A 27331-nucleotide genomic window follows, 5' to 3' on the forward strand; every position below is an offset into this window, starting at 1 on the left:
TAATGTCTTCAGAAAAATAGTTGTAATTAATATTTTTCCCAATTTACGATAAAAACTTTTGATCGTGAATGCCCCCTCAAAATTAATTGCAAAGAAAAAAAAAAGAAACGAGTAATATGCAGAAAAAGAGAGAGATAATATTTTTCTATAATTTTTAATAAATAACTTTCAAACGAGTAAATGGAGAGATCTAAATCAAGTTTTGTACAAATATTTATTAGAGTTTTCTTAATATATGCGCAAATTTTTATTTCGTTGGTCTTTTTTTTTTCCCTTGTCAAATTTGTCAATAGGTGCCTACGATACGTGATTTTCCATAAAAATCAATAGTAACTTTGAACTTAAATAATTTTCAAATCGTAAAGAGAATTATGCTCAGGTTTTGACATCCCAGACAGCACAAAACATCTTCAGGATCATCCTGAATATGTCCAGGACGGTTCGGGACATTTGTAGGATGTTTTAAGATATTATTATAAATATATTTATAAAAATTTAATATGCATACATAATTATTTTTAGTTGTGTCGGCTATTTAATATAATTTAGAAGTCTTAAATATTATAATAAGTATTAATGTCCTATAAATGTCCACTGGATAACCCCTGGATGTCTGTAGGATATATCTGCCCTGTCTATTATATTGGATGTCTTTTGGATTTCCAGAGGACATATACATGTGCAATTAATTGTTAACATTAATTTCGTTTAATATTAATAATTGAATTTGATGCGCACATTTTCATATATCCAAAATTATTATTTATTTAATATTTCATGAGAAATGTTACTGTTCGCAACATTCCAAAAACTTTACAAACAATAGTATTCAACCGCTAGTTCGTTTGTTTACCGCTACGCGACACGCGAACTCGTATTTGAGATTTGGTCATGAGAATTATATAATGCTTGCAAAGAGCAACTGACAGGAAATTAAAAATGTAATTATTTTCTATCAGTTCAGTTTCTGATGCAATCCCAACATAGGGAATTCAGATATTGGATTGTTTAGAAAATATTACACAACTCAAACCCGGGAGCCAAATCTAAAATATTCATGTACAGCACGAAAGCCTCAAATATTGAAGAACGGTGAACTATTTTTAATATTAGATTTTTAATATTGGCAGTAAATAACAAAACATAATTTTAATTTATATTTAAATTTTAAAATTTGCTCCTTGAAACATACGAAAAATATCCCTAACATATCCTATAAAAATCCTTAAGATGTTCCATAGGATCTCCCTGGATTCTCCAGAGGTTAATATACGGCTATCATTTACTCTTCCTCGGGACATCCAGAGGAGATCTGAGGATTACAATGGGATATCCTGAGGAGATCTTACATATATGTCCTGGATGCCCTTTGGACGTCTTAAGGACATCCTTGTGCTATCTGGGATATGACATTCCTAATGGCCGATTAGGGATCAATAGTTACACTTAATTGATAATCGATCATTTTTTAATATTTATAATAAAAAAAATATATTGCAAGTAATAGGTAATAAGAAATTTTATTGCTCGAGTTATTGACACAAGAATTATCTATTATTTAAATAAGTAGTTGAAGATTTAAATAAGCATTAATATAATTTTGATAAGATTATTTTATTGCATTATTATATAAAGAAAAAATGGATATCTTCAAATATATTGTCAGATATGAGCACAATTTTTCAATCAGCTGAAATGATCGGAAATTGTTTACAATTTCTCTTTCTCTCTCTCTCTCTCTCTCTCTCTCTCTCTCTCTTGTCTATGTTTTCTCTCTCTGTATTTCTCTTTAATGATCGACTTAAGGAAAGTTTCTTTTATCATGCATGCCTTAAGGCGTTACATTATTTCATTGCAAGGTCAGTGGCGTTTTATCAAGGAATGACTAAATCGCCGGTTAGCAGACCGCTTATAATATTGAATTTTTTCAATATGTACGTCACTCTTTTGTTTGGAGATTATGGACACCGTCATGTCAGAATTATGAGGCGTGATGCAACTTCTTTTCTGTTATTATCTTGTCTTTTTCTTGAAAAGTATGTGTATGTATCTCGAATCGAAAATATCATAGTTGGCTCTGTGCCTGAGATGTGGGGCGCCTTTTCCGGCACACTTCCTGTTTATCTCTCACACATACACATCATTTTATCTGTATAATAATTTATTTCTACTCGTTGACCTTCGTTTAGGCTATCATGACGAATCTTCGAGGGCATCGTCCTGATGTCTCGCCCATGTGTGTTACATAGAAATACATGAGATTTTAATTTTTATAGAATTAATACATTATTAAAGTTACCTATTATCATATATAATTATTAATTAGCTAAAATAATAATCTAAAAAAAAAAAAGAAAAAAGAAAAAAGGAAAGTGTTCTAATAATAATTCATAGGAAACTTTTCGCCGAGATATTTCTAGAGGGAGAAAAAGAATTCAATCTTCGTTTCATATTATTTAAAATAAATTCTTGCTTATAATGTCATTGTTAACCTTCTTTCTTTCATTCCTATCTTCAATATCTCGTTTTGCAAAAATGCGTTTCATTATTACAGGAAACCAGCTTCCTTAGCTCTCATTCTCTTTGTTTACATTTTTATCTTGTTTATACATTAGATTTGCTTAATCTTTTTTAATGTAGTATTAGACTCTCTCTCTCTCTCTCTCTCTCTCTCTCTCTCTCTCTCTTGTGCGTATTACATAGTATCATACGCCGACACCGCGGGCGGGCCGCGTTTCTGTCACGCATGGAAAAAGCACGAGCGGCCGAGTCTCCGCTCCGACAGATTCAGCGGGGTCAATGTATCTGATCTGAAAAGCGGCGTGTACTCGCGGTGGCTGAGCTCGTGGGAGCCGCAGCCGTGGGGAACTATAGGAGTCGCGACCTCGAGGCCTCCACTCCCGGAGGTGACGACGGCGGCTTCTGCTTCTTCCTCTTCTTATTCTTCTTCGCTATCTTATTTTTCCAGCTGCCGATGCACCGCCGATGAAATCATATGCTCGCGAACTCGCCCGCGACACGCGACATCCTTTCGTACGCTCGAGAAAGATTCTCAAAGATTGATTGAGAGAGACACAATGTTCCTTTTAAATATAATAAATAATAAACACTCCACTATATATTGGAAATAATGGAGCTGTTAAATATATTTCAATGAAGAATAAAGTATTATTTATGGTATTAAAAAAAAAAAAAAAAAAAAAAAAATGTGTGTATGTGTATTTTGATATAGTAATATATGTTTTTATATACAAGGTGTTCCAGAAATAGACCGACAAACTTTAGATGGTTATAAGGAACGCCTTTCGAAACGGCCGGCCGATTCGACCGTATCGTGTTAACGTAAGTATAAGAACCGAATACGCTGCTCGCAGCTTCCGCGTTATCATGCTCGTCGCGATAACTGCATTCGCAGGAACGTGACGGAGTAATTTCGAATCCCACGTAAGTTGTTTTGAGTCCGCGAGTCCGTGACATATCGCGGGCATGCGCGACACCGAAGGTCCGCAACGGGAATTTCAGTACACGTTTGCAGCATGTACTGTCTGGCTGTCGTCCAAGGAGGTTGAGAGACACAGCGGTAATAATCGGCACGGCCAAAAGTTCGTCTGGATCATAAGAATTAAGGCTTTGGCGCGCCGCCAGCATTCACTACCACGCACAGGAATTGACACTCCCTCCGATAATGTTAATCATAGACACCTGCTGCCGAGACTGAGTTATGAGTCTGGATCACGCGCTGGATCGTGTGGCTTCTTCTTTTTGCTCTTTCGATGTAGGGAATAAAACGAGCATCACCTTTCTCCTCCTCGGTTGCGGTTACGGGTATAAGAAATACTCTGTAAGATATTCTGTCCATTTATACAGGGTGTCCCCAATTTAAATGGCAAAACTTTAGAAGCGTATAGGGGACCGAAGAGCTAAGACAGAAAGTCCTTTAGAGGTTTGCTCGTTTTTCATCCATTTTGGAGAAAATCACAAAAAAAGGAACACAACAAGTTTTCGTTATTTTATTTATGTTATCATCTATTTAATGCAGATATTGTTCAAAATGTTGTCCTCCTGCATCAATGCAAGCATTACATCTAGCACTAACCTCATTGATTGCAGCTAGACATTGTTCTAGTGATATTTGGTGCACTGCATCTATGATTCGGTCTCTTAATTGCTCTCTTGAATTGATTGGCATCGTAAAGGATAACATCGAGTGTTTACGTATGTAAGGAACCTTGAAGCAGAAAGTTTATTCGATGCCAATCGACTCGAGAGAGCAACTGACAATGAGGGATTGAATTTTTGCGATTTTCTCTAAAATGGAGCAAAAACGAGCAAACCTCTAAAGGACTTCTTGTCTTAGTTTTTCGGTCCCCTACACGCTCTTGAAGTTTTGCTATTTAAATTGAGGATATCCTCTATATCACGAAGATTTTTTTTTCTCAGTAAAACCCAATCGAAAATGTAATCAACAATTACTTCATGAAAGAGAGAGAAAGAACGTTCATCAATATAATCAATTTGTTTCTGTTATATTCTTTTTATTTCGTTTTTTACAAACAAGTAAGAAGTACGAATTTCTTGAATGTGAAAAACGATATTTGACATTATTTATAATAGAAGAAATCACAGATGTCTGGTTTTTTAATATAAGAGATAATATCTATTTCTGTTTGCTCTCAGCGTTAAATTTCACGGACCGGCGAAGATATTAAATCCGAACGCCGATGTGTGCGAGGCGTTCCTTACAACGTTGTCAATTCTGTAAAGATATATTTATATGACGTGCGACCGTTCGTTGAGAATACACTTGCGGAAAGAAAAAGCGCGCCGAAATTTATTGTGACGTCTCGACATAGCTATATTTCTTGTTGCTCGTCGCTAACGTAAGATGGGATCGGGTTCGCGTTTAATGTCAGCCTCCGAGCATCGAGCTCTTTCATGCTCGCTATCGGGACTTTTGAAATTACGAGGGGCACGTTATCATTATAACGAATCTAGACGAGTTCGCAAGAAGCTTGCACAAAGAGACTTCATAATACAGGGATATATTAATAAATTCCTTCCTCCATTTTTAACGCTCAGATGAATTTAGGGATGTTCTCACTCTACAATAGTAGCAAAAAATTAAAAGAAAATGTCAAGATTTAAAAAAAAAAAAAAATTATGTTTTTTACGCTTATACTGTTTGACAAATCAAATAAATAAATTCGGATTATGAAAATAATTAAAGTATCACAACAATAATATGTTAATGTCTTTGTAAAAGACAATAATTGTAATGAATATTTTTCCTAATTTATGATAAAAACTTTTGATCGCGAAATCAATCGCAAGAAACAAAAAAAAAAAAAAAAAAAAAAGAAACCCGAGTAATTTGCAGAAAAAGAGAGAAAAAGAGATAATATTTTTCTACAATCTTTAGTAAAAAAAACTTTTAAACGAGTAAGCTGATTTAAATCAAGTTTTGCATATAAATATTTATTAGAATTTTTTTTAATATACGTGAAAATTTTTATTTCACCGACAAATATTTTTTTCCTTGTCAAATTTGTCAATAAGTGCCACAATACGATGATTTTCAATACTAACTTTAAACTTAAATAATTTCCAAACCGTTAAGAGAATTGTGCTCAGGTTTCGCATAGATAATCTACGAAATTTTCATGCTTTTGTCAATGCTTTGACAAAACATTTTTGATATACGTCTTTAAGTTATGTGACTTTCAAGATACGTAGGTTCATTAACTTAAGCAGAATTAAACATCTTTCAAGAATTTCTGTAAATTCCGCACATTATTATAAATGACATTGCGAATTGAAGGACTGATCCGTCTATCATCTCGAAATTATAAAATGCGATATTAGCATTTTATTAAGATACCTAAGTGAGATTTATAAGACATTACGTCATTATGTGAAGAACATCATCTTCAAGGCTGCAAATGTATGCATCTTTTCTAGATAGCTGAATATTCTTGAAAACGCGAGGTCTCACCGCCAATCCCTTATGCGCGATCTTCTCCATTCGCGGATCAGCAATTTCCCTTTCACGTTTAAAGGTGACATCGATATCTTCCTACTTAAAATATTTTCAGGATAATATCATACATTTCATTACGCTACTCTTGACACAAGAGAGAATATTCTTCAGCGCAACTTTTATTGTCTAAAAAGCATATTGCATAAAACATAGTAGTTTCAAGTATTAATATTAATCAAAAAGATTAATCAACGTCTTCGTATATTATGCTGTCATATTAATACCTTTACGTGAAGTACGAGCAGCGACGCATATTTTATGACGCGTCAGCCGCCGCCAGCGCCTCCTGCAAGGTTTAACGTTATTCCATGTTATTATCTCCATCTTGGAGAATGCATCACGAAGACGTTCTCACTGACAGGAAACAATACGAGCCGCCGGCAGATAAGGCTTATTCACCTTGTTCCCACAGACTTGTTGCCCTTCCTAATCGAGAAAATGCGTTTGCTTCCTATCGCAAGTGAGAAGAAACAAAGACATCTCATCAAACTGTAATCTTAATAAACATCCTAATGAGTTGTGCTAATTTGCAACTAGTCGGATAAACTTGTATCGAGTTTGTGACGATGTTGAATCGATAAAGAAACGAGAGCAAAAAAAAAAAAAAAAAAAAGAAAAAAGACACAATGAACTAAATCTTCTACTTTTCATTCCTATTTGTTCATCGCCAATCTGGAACATCGCGTATAAAACAATATCCGTTACAGGATGATAAAAAAAAATACGATATGCTATAGTGACGAATTCACATTTCGCTACAATTCATATATATTTCGTTTTCTTGAAATATTTTATCTCTTTGGCGCTGAAAAACCTGTCGGATATATCTATTGCTAATGCAATTGATTGGCTTGTGGAAAATCAAGTATACGACGTTTGTATTTTTTTTTTTTTTTTTTTCAGAAAACCAGTCATTACGAGACGCGAAAGAAATAAAATTGTATTTAGAACAACTGCATTAGATGCACGTTGCATCAATGGCACTATCATACTGAGAATAATTATGCGATAACAATTAATAATAGATTAATGATAGTATAATTATTCATCCAAATTATTCATAAAATGATTCATCGAAAATATTTAATTATAAAATATATTTGAGTTTAGACACAGGCTAGTTTAGACAGATAAACACGACGATATAATTATGAAAAAAATGAATATACTGGGTGGCCCATTTTAATCTCCTCAGGCAAATATCTCAAAAACCAAGCCCGGAAGAGAAAAATGTTTCAGACAAAAGTTGTTTGGTTTTGAGGGGGCCATAAGATAGTACCATTGGTTTGACCTTGGAAAATCATTTGAAGGTCACGTGAAGGTCAACTTTAAAATCTTAAATAGAAACCCCCATTTTTTATTTAGTATTCTTGTAGCTGACATCGAGAGCTTTCCAAAATACTATAATAAAGTATTTTTTTATTAAGTACTTTTTGAGTTATTTTATATTTTAATTTGACATATTTTGATATAAAAAATTAAATATCTCGTAAAATATTCAGTTTTCGATAATCTTACCGTAATACTTTTATGTACAGAATAATGAGACAAATTAATTAGTGCCAAAAAAAACAAATAATTGTTTAAAAAAATACATTGTAAATAATTTTTTTAAAAACAATTTTTTTTTAATACTAATTGATTTGTCTCATTATTCTGTACATAGAAGTATTACGATAAGATTATCAAAAACTAAATATTTTACGAGATATTTAATTTTTTATATCAAAATATGTCAGATTAAAATATAAAATAACTCAAAAAGTACTTAATGAAAAAATATTTTATTATAGTGTTTTGGAAAGCTTTCGTTGTCAGCTACAAGAATACTAAATAAAAAATGGGGGTTTCCATTTAAGATTTTAAAGTTGACCTTCACGTGACCTTCAAATGATTTTCCAAGGTCAAATCATTGTCACCATCTTACGGCCCCTTGAAGCCACACAACTTTTGTTTGAAACATTTTTCTCTTCCGGGCTTGGTTTTTGAGATATTCGACTGGATGGATTAAAATGGGCCACCCAGTATATAATATATTTAAGAAAATCTATTTATTATAATTTAAACGATCTTCTTTGCAAGTTGCTGCAGTATTTTATCAAGTTGTTCATTCTCCATTTTCTTTCTTATTCATTTACGCACGAAACACCATGACGTGGGATTTATAAAAAGGCCGCTTATATACAAGGCAGGTACAAGAAGCGCGTAACATGCTTACCTTTTCTATCGCTTCCTTTTGTCGAGGTAGACAAACAGGTAACTATTCCATTTGATTCGCCTCCATGTTTTCGTGCGAACCTGTCATGACGGATCCCGCTGTTTTGCCGCGAAAGAGCCGCGCTTAATCCCTCACCGGAGTTAGCGCGTTTTATTATGTGTGGTCCCATCAAAAACATATTCTTGTAGGTGGGTAAAAACGTTCCCTCGTTCGTTTCGTTGAACGACCGAAGGCGTAGAAAATGACGCGTATTTGGAATCCGAGGGGAGAAACCCGGCTTCTCTATATTCTTTTTTTTTGTTCCAACCAAGCGCGCTGCTTAAAAACGTGACTCGAACCGGATTTCTAAATCTGTTCAACAACCGGCTATATTTAGAATCGAATGTCTTTTTCTCAGCATGGTATATGAATCGCAGCACAGATTTTTTTTTTTTCTGTCTTTCCGACAGGGTCCTCATCTTATGCGGTTTTATCTCGATGCGCGTGTTCGAAAGCGACTGAGAAGATAGAGAAGCAAAAGTAGATGCGACGGCTTAAAAAAAAAAAGGTTGGGCCAGTCTGAAGTGAAGTGGTTCTTTTTTTTTTCAAGTCCCAATTATATTCCGCCGAAAAGATTATCGTTTATTTGAATTATCCCGATGAGACTGCCCTTGTCCCAAAAATTGAAGAGGATTATTGAAGATTTTACCTTCGTATGTATTTTATAAATAATCGAAGCGAATGTAGAATAAATATTAACAATTTGAAGCTTATTTGTTCATTAACTAACTGTTTATTCACAGCTATAGAAATTTAAGAAACTCTAACATTTTTTTCAGATAATTGAAATAGAAAATAAAAGAGATGTTTTTTTTCTTGTAATACACAGTTGAAAAATTCGTGTTTTCTTGTTAAAAAATATATCGGTTAAGATTTTTATTATAAGATCTAAAAGAGTAAAAAGTTTAAATTTTTATTTAAATATTTAACGCATTTATGTGTTAAGTTAACATATTGCTGTTGTGTTAACTGAAATGTTAAATTATTAAAAAATTTAAAAATAACACAATGTACATCTATCTTTAATTTTACACAATAGATATGTTCCGTATTATTAGCAACAGGATTTATCTGTTAAAATTTACAGGAAAAGAAAAATGTTGATTTTGTTCTACAATAGGAGTGACTATAGACCGTCAATAACATTTTCCAAGTTAATTTTATCATTAAAAACATGTTTATTTTACACAAAATTTATTTTAAATTATTTTGAGATTCGCATTTATTTCGTGTTAAAATATTAACATAATATTAGTGTCACTATTTAACATATTTGTATTATGTTAAATTAAGACAAAAATTTCTGTGGACCGTTTGGGACACATGTGGTTCTGTTAAATTTAACAAATTTTTCAACTGTGTAGAAAAATAAGTAGTTAATAATGCTGTCACTTTTAATAACAGTTTCTACCGTCTATGGGAAACGGATAAACTTTCCCCATTTTATGGTTTAACGATATCTCGATTATTCCGCGAATGGTAGAGATCTCGCGGCAGGTATTCAGATTATGCAAGATCTGAAACAAGTGATCGGACTCAACGGGCCGCGGCGAGCAATGAAGACAAAGAAGTTCAAGGCAAATTGAAAGTAGAAAAGACACTCCGTTACTATGCCGATCCGGAGGAATGAATTGTATTTGAATATATATATATATATATATATAGAGTGGACTTATACACATATAATATACTGGGTGGCCCATTTTAATCCATCCAGTCGAATGTCTCAAAAACCAAGCCCGGAAGAGAAAAATGTTTCAGACAAAAGTTGTTTGGTTTCGAGGGGGCCATAAGATGGTACCATTGGTTTGATCTTGGAAAATCATTTGAAGGTCATGTGAAGGTCAACTTTAAAATCTTAAATGGAAACCCTCATTTTTTATTTAGTATTCTTGTAGCTGACATCGAGAGCTTTCCAAAACACTATAATAAAGTATTTTTTTATTAAGTACTTTTTGAGTTATTTAATATTTTAATCTGACATATTTTGATATAAAAAATTAAATATCTCGTAAAATATTTAGTTTTTGATAATCTTACCGTAATACTTCTATGTACAGGATAATGAGACAAATCAATTAGTATAAAAAAAAAATTGTTTTTAAGAAAATTATTTACAATGTATTTTTTTAAACAATTATTTGTTTTTTTTTAGTACTAATTAATTTGTCTCATTATTCTGTACATAAAAGTATTACGGTAAGATTATCGAAAATTGAATATTTTACGAAATATTTAATTTTTTATATCAAAATATGTCAGATTAAAATATAAAATAACTCAAAAAGTATTTAATGAAAAAATACTTTATTATAGTATTTTGGAAAGCTCTCGATGTCAGCTACAAGAATACTAAATAAAAAATGGGGGTTTCCATTTATGATTTTAAAGTTGACCTTCACATGATCTTCAAATGATTTTCCAAGGTCAAATCAATGATACCATCTTATGGCCCCTTCGAAACCAAACAACTTTTGTCTGAAACATTTTTCTCTTCCGGGCTTGGTTTTTGAGATATTCGACTGGATGGATTAAAATGAGCCACCCAGTATATCGGCGCGATTCCGCAGAAAAACGACATCGAATCGTATCGTCTGTAATCACGCGGTTATTATGAAACAAGAGTATCGCACAACAAAGATAATAATGAATAATTAATCGCAAACCCCTAATTAATGATTACCACATTTATCTCATTTGACACGTAAATCCATGTTTGTTTAACGTCGCAAGTTAGTGTTGTGCAAACAGCGCTCTGTGAAACATCGATCCATAAAGTCGACTTTTAGCCGGGTCTTAGAAACGAGAAATGAATACCGAAGACTGCACTTTCTCCAAACCCGACAAAAAGATTCTTGCCTATTGAGCTGTGAACGTGCCCTCTCGAAAGAACCGAGGCGGTATCGAGCGATTACGAGCGTCAGGTCCGTGTATACTTAAGAATTTTACACATACCGTACTTCTCGTAAAGAATCGCTGAAATTCTTTGGCGAAGTGAAGGTTTCCTTCCAAGCGAGCATGTTCCCGTTTTATCGGAAATAATGCATTCTACTGCACCGGCGTCTGCGTCGCCATTCCGATATAAAAAAATACCTTCCTAAACTTCTTTTCTTGATTTGTGTTCTCTCGATGTATTGAAAAGAAAATTTAAAATATTCAGAATGTTGAATATATTTTGTTGAATATATTGTGTGCGATTCTTTTTTATAATCATTATTCTGATACGATTGGGATAAATGAAATACTTGATTTAAGTACTTAATTATAAACAATTTAAAATAAAAAATAGTTTAGTCTCTCTACGTATTACAATACCATAGAATTTTTTTTCAACAACAATTTTGAATGTAATTTAATAGAATCTAATTTTTATTTGAAAGTTAATATACACTCTTATCAAGATATTTAATAATATTTTAAAGATTGTATATATAAAAAAAAATAATATATAGGGTGTCCCCAATTTAAGTGGCAAAACTTCAAGAGCGTATGGGGGATCGAAAAACTAAGACAAGAAGTTCTTTAGACGTTTGCTCGTTTTTGCTCCATTTTAGAGAAAATCGCAAAAATTCAATCTCTCATTGTCAGTTGCTCTCTCGAGTTGATTGGCACCGAGTAAACTTTCTGCTTCAAGGTTCCTTACATACGTAAACACTTAATGTTATCCTTTACGGTGCCAATCAATTCAAGAGAGCAATTAAGAGACCGAATCATAGATGCAGTGCATCAAATATCACTAGAACAATGTTTAGCTGCAATCAATGAGGTCAGTGCTAGATGTAAAGCTTGCATTGCTGCAAGAGGGCAACATTTTGAACAATATCCGCATTAAATAGATGATAACATAAATAAAATGTAAATAAATAAGTAGAAAAACGAAAACTTGTTTGTTTCTTTCTCTGTGATTTTCTCCAAAATGGAGCAAAAACGAGCAAACCTCTAAAGGACTTTCTGTCTTAGCTTTTCGGTCCCCTACACGCTTCTAAAGTTTTGCCATTTAAATTGGGGACACCCTGTATATTAGAATCATAATAAATTTTTGCAAAGAATAATGACTTTATCTTTAAATTCATCTATTGTGTGATTGCACAAGTTTGTGCCCGATTTAAATATAAACTTCAATAAATTATATTTTAGAGATAACACTTTTATTAATCAATTATATAGTCTCCATTCTTTTCTACAATGGTTTTCCAACCATCTATAAGCTTGTCGATTCCATTTTTGAAGAAAGAACTTGGTTTTTCTTGAAAAAAGTTTGTAAGGTGGTTTTCGACAGCTTCCTCGGAATTGAGATTCTTGCCATTTAAACTATTCTACAAAGACCGGAACAGATAAAAATCTGAAGGCGCAATATCTGGAGAATATGGCGGGTGCTGCAGAATTTCCCATTGCAACTCCTGCAGTTTTCGCAGCGTCTGTTGAGCGACGTGTGACCTAGCATTGTCGTGGTGGAAGATGCGGCACCCACGTATCAAGCTTGGAAATGTATCCAAGCTTTTTTAAATGACGAAAAGCGGTTGAATTATCGATGTTCAGTCTTTCAGCAATATCCTCAGTTGTAATCCTTGGGTTTCTTTCCACTAAGGCATGCACAATGTCATCATCAATGCCAGAAGGCCGTCCAGAGCGGGGTTGATCCTCCATGTTGAAATCACCATTTCGAAATCTGCCAAACCACTCTTTGACTGTTCGGAGAGCAGGATCGCGGTCCAAATAAACGCTTTGAATATTTTTTTGTGCAATCCCAACACTCACGCCTTTCCGAAATTCATATAGCATTACATGCCGCAAATGCACTTTTTCGTTCTCCATTTTTAATGATTTCTCTTATACACAAATGGACTTATCTGAACAATATCTGACGCTAAATTGACATAAGACAACGTCATCTATTCGGTGTAAGCAACAATTACCACACGAAAACAATAGAACTCCGCCATGCAGTAACTTAATGCCATCTATGAAAATCGGTCACGAACTTATGCAATCATCCAATATATCATTTTACATATACAGGGTGTCCCGGAATTAAATAAACTTCAGGTGGTCATAAGGGACAACAAAACAAGCCAATTTTGACAATAAAGCTGCGTTTGCAAATCAGCTGTTTTGGCATTAGAGAATCGGGAACTAACAAGAGAACCCGAAAATTCTTAATTTTAATGAAACTTTAATGAAATACGTAAATAGATGAATTTAGAGAAATTTCCAGTTGCGGATCGAAAACGATTCTAATCAAGTGAAATCACCCCTCACACGTAGAGCAGCTTTTTGCTTTTCTCAATATATCCCGAAAATTATTTGAGATATCAAAAAATATTTTATACAAAAGTTTCACGGTATAAAAACACTTCTATTTAAATATAAAAAATAATTTTGTTCAAAGATTTTTGCTCTTGTTAATCTGTAATTCTCTAGTGTGAAAACGGCTTATTTGCGGGCTTGTTGACAAAATTGGCTTGTTTTGGTGTTACCTAACTACCTAAAGTTTGTCGATTTTTTCCTTAATTCATTTATTCATATCATTTATAAATAAGTGATAATATAAGTGTAAATATCTCGAAAACTCGAGATTACGAAGTTCTCTACAAGAAATATGCGATTATTTCATAATCGAGAAAGATTAACAGATCGTCGCGCTCGCGCAATTAGATAAATGGCGTAAGATTCGCGAACACTCTCTATGCATCCGATGAGAAATAGCAACGAAGTCTGGGTGGCGTGTTGTGATTATATAAAGACGCGCGAATCGTTGCCGTTATTTAACGGCAATTTCGTCGTCGTTGTTGTCATCGTCGTTGCCATTGGTGAACACAATGCGACACGCGAGAGGACCTTGAGGCCAACTGTCCCGCTTTGATAACATCAGCAAAGTTTCGTATAAACTAATTAATCGGCGCGCGTGGTGTTGGCCGTCATAAAATAACATCGTATATTATCTTCTCGCGCGATCGCCCGACTTTATCGCGAATTATGTTTGCGTGAATCGTGGCGCCTGGGAGAGGGAGAGAGAGAGAGAGAGCGTGTGAAAAGAGTGTGAAATGATCCTCGTCTCGTTTTATATTCGCGATAAATTATGACGATCCGTAACGTGTAATTCGGACGATAGCGGAAGAAAACGTTGCGACAATTACGACGACATCATCGAGAGACAGGGAGCAACATTTCGTGTTTAACATCCAACTCCCTGTATTATGGCTCGTCGCGTAGCGAAGGATCGGCGTGTGTGAGATAATAAAAATAATGATGACGAAAATTTAAATGGAAAGCGGTGATAATAAAGTCGCGTAAATCCGCTCACCGTCCACGACGCGCGTGATCTCGCCGGTGAAAATGATCGGTTTGAAAGAGCGCAATAAAAAATCCACGGAAAACTGGTTTGGCAAATCGTCAACTTCCGATATTTCGCCGCGGCCAATTGCGTGACGAATATTACATAGGCTCCCCCCGCCGGTTGTCGCTCGTTACTGAAAATAAGAAAAATTTGCGAACCACAATGCCATAACGTGAAATGTCTACCGTATAAAGCCGGCGAGTACTGCAACGTCGCCCTAATTATATATGCGCGGTGTGTCGCAACGTATTTGTATTTCTATTTTTTTTTACATATATTCGCGCGAGAATCGCATGTTGACACATTGAAAAGTTCTTTTTTTTTTCTTTTCGTTCTTTTCAACGTTACCTTGTTCCGCCATTTACAAAGTAGATACGATCTGACGGGAAAAAGAAACACCACCTGAGCGCATAAATGTTACAATGACAAGCGGTTTTCGATTAAACTGGGGCACATTCTTGCAAGATTGTAAGTTCGAAATGAATAATTATGCTGAGAAAAATGCAAGTAGCGAGAACAAAGGCTTTTTAATCTATTAGCTCAGCTTGATAGTAATAACTGGTTATGTTTAATATGTAAGCGATTAAAATACCTCTTACCACGACTGCCGTGAAATATATATGAATATCATAAATAAAATAAGCTTAAGATAAAATTTTACCTTAACAAAATGATATCTAATGTCCAAACATGAATAGTAAAAAAAAGAGGTTCCGATGAAATATATTTGAAAAATATATGTGGATAGATATATAAAAGAAAGGTGAATTTTCAATTAATTTTGTATGATTTTTATTTTAATTCCATCGGAAATCATATCTGTTTCCAGAATTGATAAAGTTGTCAAGATATCTAATGCTTGGAATCGTCAACTACTAGATTCTAGCGAGGGCAAAAATCATTTCTGTTTTCGATAAGAAATATTGCTTCGCTCACGCCTATCACCGAACGGCAGTATAAAAGCCAAGATAGTCCTAGGAATTAGCGCCGAGCGGTGGCTGGCTAATGCCAACTACCGCAAACTGGAATCGATGAAAAATCAATGCAAGTCCCTCAGACACGCTCTGATAGACCTCGACGCTCGCAGGTCTCTCGCAATTCGACGGCGACTCGCGCCTCGGCTCTATCGCAAGAGCCTTTTCTTTTGCTACGAGAGCGACACGGACGGAAGATAACAATTCATGAGCGATAATTATACCGGTGAGTTCGCATACTTGACCGATCAGATTGGAAGGCGACAATAAGAGCGCGTCGCGCGCGATCGGTATCGCTTCGCGATTTTCAAATAGTCTCCCCGCTCGAATTCCTCAAATTCCTGACCGCTAGAGGGATTATTCCAAAATCATGAACGAAATAATGCGATACTTCCATTATCGCGATCTCAGTTTTACGAGTGCGAAACAATCGGTAATAAAGGCAGGAGAAAAATTGATTCAATTTGTTATCGCGAAAGACCGATTGCTCGAGAGACCGTATTTGGTGAAGGTAGAGATGTAAATACACAAAAGAAAAAAAATTTCCCCCCCCCCCCCCATAAAAAACGTATTATCTCGTAATTTGCAGCTGCGTGTTGTGTGAACTATATGACGAGCCCAAAATCGTTTCCGAGATCTTCCCTGCTCCTGTAAACGGCAACGCCGTGAAATATGCAGTTTCAAAGAAAACTTTCTTTTTTACATATAAAGATCGCGTGTATGGTCACCTTGTCTTTCCCTCCCCCCCCCCTCCCCCCGCCCCCCGATCATTAAAGAGCAGACGCGATTATGACGCTGCTATCCTAGAGGAGCTGCGTTCTTTACAAAGCTACAAATACGTACGCGATGTCTGTGTAAAAAGTTGCAGCGTGTTTGACAGAGATACAAGCCACGGACATTCGCTCGGATATTTTTAAGGCATTTCTGGCATCCATGAACATTTTGGCCGCAGCATATGGCGCGAGCCATCATCGTGGCATTCATCGCGAATCTGGTCGCGTGCCGGACCTACCTCAATGCTCAGAGGAATCCCGCACTTTTTATTGATCGAATTGAATTCATCCTGCCCGTTACTTGAGAGAAAAACGACCGAATTGCATAATCGCACCATCATTGACCAAAATTCATTGATTAATATGTAGTTACTTAAGGATGTTTTGGCTGTACAATAATAGCAAAAAACTGTTAAAAAAAAACAACATATTTCTTACGTTTATATTTATTTGAAAAATCATATAATTTAGATTATAAAAAGAATTAAATGAAATTTATATCACAAAATAATATGGTTTTTAACGCCTTCGTAAAGGAAAATAGTTAATATTTTTTCTTGAAAAACTTTTCATCACGAACTACCCCCCTGAAATTAAATGGAAGAAACAAAGTGAAACGAGTTGTTTGCAGAAAGGGAGAGAGATAATATTTTTCTACAATTTTTAGTAAATAATTTTTGAACGAGTAAGTGGATCTAAATTAAATTTTGCACAAATATTTCTTAGAGTTTTCTTAATATACGCGAAAATTTTTATTTCGTTGGCTTCTTTTTCCTTGTCAAATTTGTCAATAAGTGTCACAATACGCGATTTTCCATAAGAATAGTATTGAAACTTAAATAATTTCCAAACCGTTAAGAGAGTTCTGGACAGATACTCAGAAGAAATACTAGAACAGTCTACAAAATGTTCATGCTTTTGTTTGATGTTTTGACATATGACACATACATCCTTAAATGTGTATAATCTCTTGTGTATACGATTTGGAAGAATAATTTTATGATTATCTCTGTCAATAAAATCGATTATATTTGAAAAACATATAAAGTAAATTTCTGATTTTATTTGACGATTTGAAATTGATTTTATATAAGATAAAATAAAATTTTTATTTAATTTCTATAAATTTATTTTTTGCACTTAATACGTTCCTTATTAATCCTTAACTCATAGTCGATTCGATTTATAAAAGTTAGCTGCGCTATAAGAAGATATGAACAATACAAACACAGACATATACTCGTATTCATAGTCCGTCCTTGAGGAATAAGGATTCCTTGTTCCTCGTTCCACGTTTCATAAACTTTCCTTGACCGAACAAGGAATCTTATTGGCTCCCTTATCTCAAGGAAAGTCACGAGCTTCCTTGAGAAGTGATGCGACCTTTTTAGCAGACGATACGCAGAATATAACCAAATATAACCTCCAAAAGTTAGTTTCGTTACATTTGTGGTTTTGTAGTTATTTGTTGTCGCGCTCTCAAACTGAAAGTGTATAAAGGAAAAAGGGATAATGGACAATGAATTTTTAAATGATTCTGACGATGGATTTGAAGACGAAAATCCAGAGAATCGGATGCTGTGGCGGATTCCGAAAAGATACATTCGCGATTGGGAAAATCCCGTGGAATTTTTTGAAGATACGAAAAAATTTTCATATGTATTATATGAAACTAGTTGCAGGCAGCATAAAACGGTGCTGCCTCCAGTCGGTCACTAAAAATCCCTAAAATATCCCTTCCTTCTGAAAGGGAGACTCGAGTTCCATCTATGAAACAAGGTGGCCTTGCAGATTCAAGGAATCCTTCATGGAGGCTTCCTCCGTCCTTAAAATAAGGAAGGACTATGAATACGGGTAATAGTCTCTCCTTTCAAGCTACAGTAATAATTACAGTAGCGCTTAATTAGCAGGCTGATGAGTGCCACAAAGTCTCACTGCTCTTGTTCGCTCTAAATCAGTCTGATAATTGCTCTAATATGCTCTAAGCGTCAAGGCGGCTCGTCTAATTTAGGTTATCTCGTGTTATACGTGATTAAGCTAGTAGACACTTTGAAATCATCGTATATGACATGTCATGCGATGAAAAAAATGAAGATTAGGAAGTCGCTATAGGTGCGCATGACGACACATATGGCACAAGGATGAGAAATATGGCTTGAATGCGCTTGCATCCTCATTGAAGTTTGACTCTTTGAGAGGAACTTTATATTTTATAACGATGATAAGACGATAACTAAAGTGAAAAGACTTAGTTTAGATTAGACTTAGTTCTATTTCTCGAATAATAATTAAAAAAAATAAGATAATAAATAAATAATCATTAAAATAGATAATCGCTAATTTTTAACTCTTTGATATAATATAAAAACTTGATTTGTGAAATAAGAAAATACCAGATAACATGTACTCCCACGTATAATTAAATATCATCATCAGATAACAGCAAACGACTAAATAAGGTATTATGTTTTATTACAATATACACTTTGTCATGTTATGTCTTACGTTTTAATGATTTTCAGTAAAATACAAAGTGATAATAAAAGAAAGGAAATGTTTTATTTCGTATAATATGAACTGATATTACGCAACTATTAGTGATCGAGAGTCTTCGATTAATTTGTACGTCGTCATTTGGATTAATCATCCTTATCGTAACAGCATATATATTCTTTCAACAAAATTGTAAAATTTATGGGTGATCTTCGTCTCATTAGCAATATGATTCATTGTGTTAATTGTGTTAATGTGCGGCATTATATTCACATACCATCGTCCATAAAGTAATACCGTTCGGACCGATATTCAGGCTCATAATATTCGTAATTCATCATGATACGGTGAATTCGCGCTTGCACTCGGGAGCGGAGAATGGCAAAAGGGAGTACGTTGTGAAACGTCGTTTCTTCGGATTTTTTCAAAAGCCGGACGTGGCCGGAACCGTTAATGGGACACGCGCGTGCATTCACGCGGAAATTATGGAAATCGACGGTGACGATTTTGTGCGAGGCGAGGCTCAACGACGAGCGGAAACGACAGCAAGGGCGGAAGAAAGGGGTTGGCAGACGAGAGTTCACTGGATATTTAGAATGAAACGTGGGAATAGTCATTTTTTTTTTCACTGGTACCATTGATTTTTTTCATTTTGGAACAATATAGTGGATTTTTTTATAAAACCGAAAATATGTTTAAGAAAATGAGAAAAATGTCTACCAGCATATTTTTAAAATAATAAAACTATATATACATATTAATACATTATTATAAATCTGTATCAAATATTTACCCGTTTCCTAAGTTCACTCGTGGGGATCGTGAATCCCGATTTCCTAACCTGAATATACGGTTGTTTCGAGTATTAGCACATTAACATCTAAAGTGTACACAAATAATATCCGAATAATATAAATTACGGACAAAATATTTTCCAGTAAGTCGTTTCTATTTTTAATTTATACTTCAGTATATTCGTTAACTATAAAAATCTAAGTAGGTGAGCACAAGTACAGTAATTGTTTTTCTCTTGTTTGCTTACAATAAGCATGCCACAAATTTGATCGTCGATGATATGATTCGCTTCCGGTTGAAGAAAAGATACAAATTGCATCGATTGATTTAGCAATTACATCGCGATTATAAAGGCGATGATAAAACTTCATGCAAGTAGAATAATTTGTCTTAAATTACAATTTATACTCAATTCAGTTTTGATCATTTATTTTGACTTATATTTATTTATTCTTAAATTCATTTATTTGAGTAAATTAAATTCATTTATTTGAGCAAATTAAATTCATTTATTTGAGCAAATTAAAAATAAATAAGATCAAACTGATTTTACTCGAGAAACAGGACAAATGCAAAATATAAAGTATATTAATCATTATTAAAAAAAACTTTTACTTTCATTTTTTTTTTTCAAAATAACACTTCTACGCTCTTCTTATTTGAATTTTTGATTTTTTTAGGAATGTCAATATAAATCATGTTCTTTTTTTTCATGTTTATAAATTAATAAACATAAAAATATTAAAGCATTGAAAATACTATAATAGAATTCTCGTCTTAAGAAATTTTTGTTTAACTTAATCGACAAATTCAATGAAATGATTAAAGGTTAAAAAGCTATGGCTCCAAAATAATCAAAATGCTCCACAATACTGGAAAAACGTGCCAAATCGCACGATGGCGCGAATGAGATTCCAGACGGAGGAGCTGACGACGCAGGAACGCCACTCTCGTCTCGCACTTTATCTCGTTTATCGAGGAGTAGGTGAATTTTTTAAACGAGACGACGATGCGTGAGATACGTGCCAAGTACGTAAGAGAAAAAGGTTAGATTTCTTTTACCAGTTGATTCTTTTGATATATCGTGTATATATTGTGTGTGCGTATGTATGAATAGAAAATTATTAGATAAAAAAAAACGAGCGAAAAATATTGCAAGCATTAATATATATAATATCACGTCTAGAGAGCATCGATCAGTTTTATTTTCTAAACGAAAAGTCTCAAGGTGTCAAAGTTATTTTTGTGTTTTACATAGTTCCGGACCTTCAAATGGACGTGACCATTGGGGCGATGCGTGGCGTTGGGCGTAGAGTCGCAGGCTGGTAATCGAGGGATTCCAGGTTCGATTCCACTCGGGTCCCATCCTCCCATATGACTCAAAAAGAGGTTTTCATATATTATCCTATATAATGCCTATATTGGTTTATCATATATTATCCTATCTAATACTTATATTAGTTTATCATATATTAACCTATCTAATACCTATATCTAGTTAATGGTGTATAGACAATTCCTTTCGGAAAGTCTCTCTCAGTCATATCAGAGAAGAAGAAGAAGAAGAAGAAGGACGTGACCATTCTTCTAAGTAACATCTTATGTCTGAGAGTTATAGTATTATTTCATTACTAATGGTTCGTGTAAAGGCATGTAGAAGGTAAGAGAAAACTTCGCACCTTTCGCTCTCTCGATCGGAAAAGAAAATGATGACCATGACGACAAATGTACTTCGTGGAACTATAAAGGTGGGACGTTCACCAAAACCTTCTGGAATGGTATTGACCATAAAACCAGCAGCGATCCCTAATTGGACGAGAAGCATTTCATTCGATGAAATGACCATGCGAATCAATTTCTTTCCAGCGAATATTCTGAATTTGCATGAAGTAAAGGTTCCCTCAAGTAAATATTTTTACATATTTATTAACGCTATAAAATGTGCCATCTCTAAATCTTGTAAATCTAATTACCGAAATAAAATAAAAAATAAATAAAATAGAATTAAAAATTAAAAATAATGATAAACAAATATGATAAACAATAATATTGTTATAAAAATAATAGGCTCTGTACATATTTTTTTTCCTTTGCTTTTAAAGTGCAAGACACATTGATCGTAGATGATTTAATCTTATGTTGAAATCGAGGTGAGCCATTGGATATCCCTTTTGGCTTTCAACGTTGTTATTCGGACTATGTAAGGTAGAAAAACAACAGGTTCCTGTTTTCCGACAACGACGAGAAGAAAAAATTTGAATTATAAAAATAAAAATGAGAAAGCGAAACATACGATCGATATTTACTTTCGCACTGTGCCGAGTAAGATTATCGGAGGAATTTAAGAGTGTTACGGGGAGGACAGTCAAGGTAAGAGGGTCAGTGAGATGCGCGGGAAAAAAACGAAAAGTTGAGATGCACCATCATCATTGATGCAATTCTGGCTTTAAACATGAGTTTCAAACTGATTTATATTTATGGTGAAGATACTTCAATACTTCAATTCTGTGTAGCAATTTTAATGACGATTGAAATCCGCCGTTCAAAGGCGACAAAATATATTTAGCATAAAATAAAATACATTTCAGTCGCATTAACACGTATAGTGTTCCAGGTCAGGTCAATGAAACTTTAGGGTCTTGTAGGAAATTGAATTTGGAACAAAAAAGTTCCTATAAACGTAAGTCCGGAAATGTTTCGTTGAAAGATTGTATCTACTAAACTTTGAAAAATCACATTTGAATTTTAAAAATAAGTTCAAAACTCTTTATTCATTTGAAGAAAGTAACCAAATAAATCCGATGGATAATTAAATAACAAATTAAATTACATCAATTTCATTTAATTCTGATAAAGCTTTCAAAAGAAAATAAGCTCAAAACAATGAAGAAAGCAGAAACTTGGAGAAACCTTTCTTTGTGTAAATACTACATTTATAATGCAAACATTGCAAATGCAAACATAAAAATGTTCTTATTAAATTTTGATCACATAACTAATTATTTACAGAGAGTTTTTAACGAAGCGTTTCCGGATCTACTCCTTTATAGGAATTTTTTTGTTTCAAATTCAATTTCCTATAAAATCCTGAAGTTTCATTGACTTGACCTGGAACACCCTGTATACATATAATATTTCGATAAAAGAAATCATTATTTCCAAATTTATTTATGTAATTTCGAATTGAAAAGTGTACATTATATTATAAAGAAACCTATTATATTATAAAAAAATATAACAAGAATGAAGGTACGAAAAATAAGCGAGCTAGAATATATCTTTGAATTTGAAGGAGAGGATATTTGAAAGAAAAATACAACAGACATACTGAAATTTGCCAGCTGCATCAAGTAACTGACATATGCTCGCTTAATTGAGCAAGAGCTTTTAGAGGATTCAGAGTGGTTATAGCTAGCACGGTCGTTTATTTATGTCAAAACTGTATAGTACATTTATCAGGCATGATATATTTGTCTATAAACGTTGTGTTTGGTACTCACGATTGGCGCAATATGTTTTTGGCTGAATTTATTGGTTATTTGAAGAACGCTTAAGCTTATAATACTTCAAGTAAAATAGATAAACGATAGTATCTTTTCCATGTTTTCAACAGAGAATTTATCGATTCTTTTATAAATTTTTTTTTTATCAAACTTGATTATTTCTGAAAACGACTGATATCGATTAATCTAATTCAATATTATAATCACGATTTTAATCATGTTTTTTTAGATATTATTTGGGTAGGATATAATCATGGCAATTAATTGAAGAATTAATTAAAATTATTTTTAGAAATATTTTATTATATTATTACGTATCTATTATACAGGGTGTCCCCAATTAAAATGGCAAAACTTTAGGAGCGTGTAGGGGACCGAAAAGCTAAGACAGAAAGTCCTTTAGAGGTTTGCTCCTTTTTGCTCCATTTTGGAGAAAATCACAAAAAAAGAAACAAAACAAGTTTTCGTTTTTTTACTTATTTATTTACATTTTATTTATGTTATCATCTATTTAATGCAGATATTGTCCAAAATATTGTCCTCTTGCATCAATGCAAGCGTTACATCTAGCACTGACCTCATTGATTGCAGCTAGATATTGTTCTAGTGATATTTAGTGCACTGCATCTATGATTCGGTCTCTTAATTGCTCTCTTGAATTGATTGGCACCGTAAAGGATAACATCAAGTGTTTACATATGTAAGGAACCTTGAAGTAGAAAGTTTATTCGGTGCCAATCGACTCGAGAGAGCAACTGATAATGAGAGATTGAATTTTTGCCATTTTCTCTAAAATGGAGCAAAAACGAGCAAACGTCTAAAGAACTTCTTGTCTTAGTTTTTCGATCCCCCATACGCTCTTGAAGTTTTGCCATTTAAATTGAGGACACCCTGTATATTATTTTTTTTTTACAATCTTTAAAATATTAAATATCTTGATGAGAGTGTATATTAACTTTCAAATGAAAATAAGATTAAAGGAGTGTTTATATATGTACGACCCAACTGGCAATTTATTGTTCGATTGTTAACACAACGTTTCGACCATATGGTTTTGGTCCTTATCAAGTGAACTAAAATTACAATAAATAATGATAATCACGTTACAAAAATGAAATGGAATATTTTCCATTGCAAATTGTCCTACGTAGACTTTTATCATGTGACGCAAGTTCGTTCGTTCCCTTAATTGCGTTTGTCGAACATCTGTTTCTTTAGCATCACTGTATATAGATCAACATAAATCAAAATTTTACGCAACGCTTGATAACGAGAAGTGCCAAGGTAATTGAGGGTGGCCAAGGACGAAGATGCAAGTAGCATGTGTTCTGTTTACACTCAATGTCGACCCAAATTTCCATCTCGATCCATCTCGACTCTAATTCATTTAGACGACCTCGACATTACACTTGTGTGATGCCGAAATCAGAAGCAGTTTCAACAGAGAAATTTTCTTATAAGATGAGATGTAAAGTAAAAAAATTTCAGGCAAGTCCGATAACAACAGAATTAAAATAAGTAGTCTGGCTTAATTTTGAGAGGAAGTTTCCGTTCAACTTCAACGTCGACAGGCAATCATATCTATCTTGACCGTAACTATCAACATTGGCTACCGTAAATATTATTCTCCGATGAGCTTCTTTTTCGATAACCTTCTCGCAAGATGTCAAGTTATGCGCCCAACTGTCTGGAAAGCTTTTGGATGCGCTCCAAAATACACGGCGTTAAAAGAAGCTTTAGGGTTTCTACGTTTCGTCTCGTTCTCTCCCGGATAAAAGCGAGTTAGAGATGCGCGCGTAATGAGGACTGAGGCTCGAGCTTGCGATTTTCGGCAAAGCTTGCAGACTCGTCACAGAAAGATTTGGTTTATTCAAGGCTACGAATATTTTAGACAGAACATTTTGCAGAAATATATTAGTTTGTGATATTCAGATATTTAATAAAAAACGAAAAGTTGTCGCATTTATTCATAAACATTTAGATGATTTCTTTATGCGTGTATCGTAAAAAAATATTGCAGCGCTATTTTTATTATGAAATTTCACTCATATGGAATACTAAAAAGAAAGTGAACATGTGAATTTTCGAACATAAAATTACGAATCGCGGGTGTCAAAATTGTTTAAGCTTTCATGCACAAGTAAAAGCCTCTGATCGTTATGTTCTTCGAGCTTTCAAGAAGACTCGCTCAGAATGGTTGGTAGCAAAGTGAATTCAATCTGTATGACCGAGGATTACCGTGGATAACGGAAGAGAGATAAAAATTTCGACGAAACTGTCAAGCCGATGGCAGATGCTTTTTTCCGTTAAAAGCGCGATAGACACGAACGTATAACAAGCGACGACAGCAGAAAAATTTCGATGAAATTTCTTGCAACTCAAAGTCTCCAACGCGCTTATAGCAACGATGAATGAATTGGGGTTCGAAGAGTGAGACGTATTTTAAGGATGTATGTGTCATATGTCGAAACATTGACAAAAGCATGAAAATTTCATATAAACTGTTTTACTATTTCTTCTGAATATCTGCAAAACTTGAACACAATTCTTTTAACGGTTTGGAAATTATTTAAGTTTAATGTTAGTATTGATTTCTATGGAAAATAGCGTATTGTAGCACTTATCGACAAATTTGACAAGGAAAAAACATTGCCATCGAAATAAAAATTGTCACACATATTAAGAAAAGTCTAATAAATATTTGTGTATAAAACTTCATTTAAATTCGCTTACTCGTTGAAAAGTTATTTAGTAAAAATTGTAGAAAATTTTTCTCTCTCTCTCTTTCTGCAAATCACTCGTTTTTTGTTTTTTTTTTTTTGTTTCTTGCAGTTGATTTCAGAGGATATTCACGATCAAAAGTTTTTGTCATAAATTAAGAAAAATATTAATTACGACTATTTTTTTTACGAACATATTAAAATCTATTATTTTTATAATCCGGATTTATTTATTTGATTTTTCAAACAGTATAAACGTAAGAAACATTTCTTTTTAAATTTTGACAATTTTTTTTCTACTATTGTACAGCCAAAACATTCTTAAAAAACGATCACATAAAATCTTTTCGTTTAATTATCTCATCATTTTTTTATATACACAATTGTCGGTCGTATTATAACAAGTTTAAATTCGCTTCCTTATCTCTGTCAGGGATAATCGTACAACGATTTGTCAAACAATATAAACGTAAGAAATATGTTTTTCCTTTTAAATTTTGATAGTTTTTTGCTACTATTGTACGGCCAAAACATAAAAAAAAGCTTACTGACTTATTCACTTTCTCCCGTCGAGAATGAAGCAGCAATTACTTTTACGACCAATCATTATACTTTTGCTAGGGCCGCGAGTTTCTAACTATAATCCACTGCACGGCATGCAATGATAAAACCCCCGCGGTTACTATATTTAAGAATTCCAGCTAAAACGCGTCGACGGCCGCGAACGGAAGTTTAAGTAAACTGCACAACTGGCGGCACAATGAATCGCGCAAATCGTGCGCGGACGCATTCACCACAATTGTTTTAAATGGTCGCAGCCGCGGTTTGATCGAGATTTATCGCCGTTCGTCATTCCGGAAACACGCGGGTCCGGCGTCAATATTGACGCAAATTATCGCGGACGCGAGGAGGGGCCCGTTACGTAATCAGCGACGTTACCGCAATTATAACAGTCCGTCGACGCAAGAATTTGAAACGTAATACGGCGAGCGATGTGGCCGAGAAAATATGCGCATCATCGCGCGCACTTTGCGCGCTTCGCTCTTCCTGACCTTGACGAGCTGATAATTACTTCGCATAAAAGAAAGAAAAAAAAAACAATATAATAGTTAAGCTGATAAAAATGTACAGATGATCCCGTGGTATGTGAAAAGACACGCTACATTTTTATCGATAATTCATTTGCCTTTATCTTTCCGTATATAATAATTTCTAATATTAAACGAACAGTGTCTTTTAATAAATCTTTTCATATTTATGCACATAATTACGGCTAAATATATCTTTCTCAAAGTTTATTTCCAATATATTTTTTCGTATTGAAGGTAGCAATGTGTAAAAAAAAAAAATCTGTTTTTTTTTTTTTTTAAATAGAAAAAAAGAACACACAAAAAAGACGTATTTTTTTCGATTGAAAAAGAAATTTTGTTTTTTTTTTCATT

General features: G+C 33.9%; 1 protein-coding gene and 1 long non-coding RNA gene across 5 annotated transcripts in view; one reads left to right on the forward strand and one right to left on the reverse strand.

Annotated features, from left to right (window-relative positions):
* Positions 1-27331, reverse strand: part of LOC138935719 (uncharacterized) — a 62760-nt gene that overhangs the window by 17406 nt on the left and 18023 nt on the right. The window lies entirely within an intron of this gene.
* Positions 11046-21606, forward strand: LOC138935721 (uncharacterized). Of its 3 annotated transcripts, XR_011447277.1 has the most exons (4): positions 11046-11218; positions 20495-20712; positions 20925-21055; positions 21165-21606. It is a non-coding gene; the product is annotated as an uncharacterized lncRNA (long non-coding RNA). The 3 variants fall into 3 exon arrangements; XR_011447276.1 differs by having other exon boundaries at positions 20925-21606; XR_011447278.1 differs by lacking the exon at positions 11046-11218 and adding an exon at positions 15464-15831 and having other exon boundaries at positions 20925-21606.

The sequence above is a fragment of the Polyergus mexicanus genome, unplaced genomic scaffold (genome assembly GCF_030449975.1).
Source record: "Polyergus mexicanus isolate NDT 795.1 unplaced genomic scaffold, iyPolMexi1.0 SCAF_8, whole genome shotgun sequence".
Lineage (NCBI taxonomy): Eukaryota > Metazoa > Arthropoda > Insecta > Hymenoptera > Formicidae > Polyergus > Polyergus mexicanus.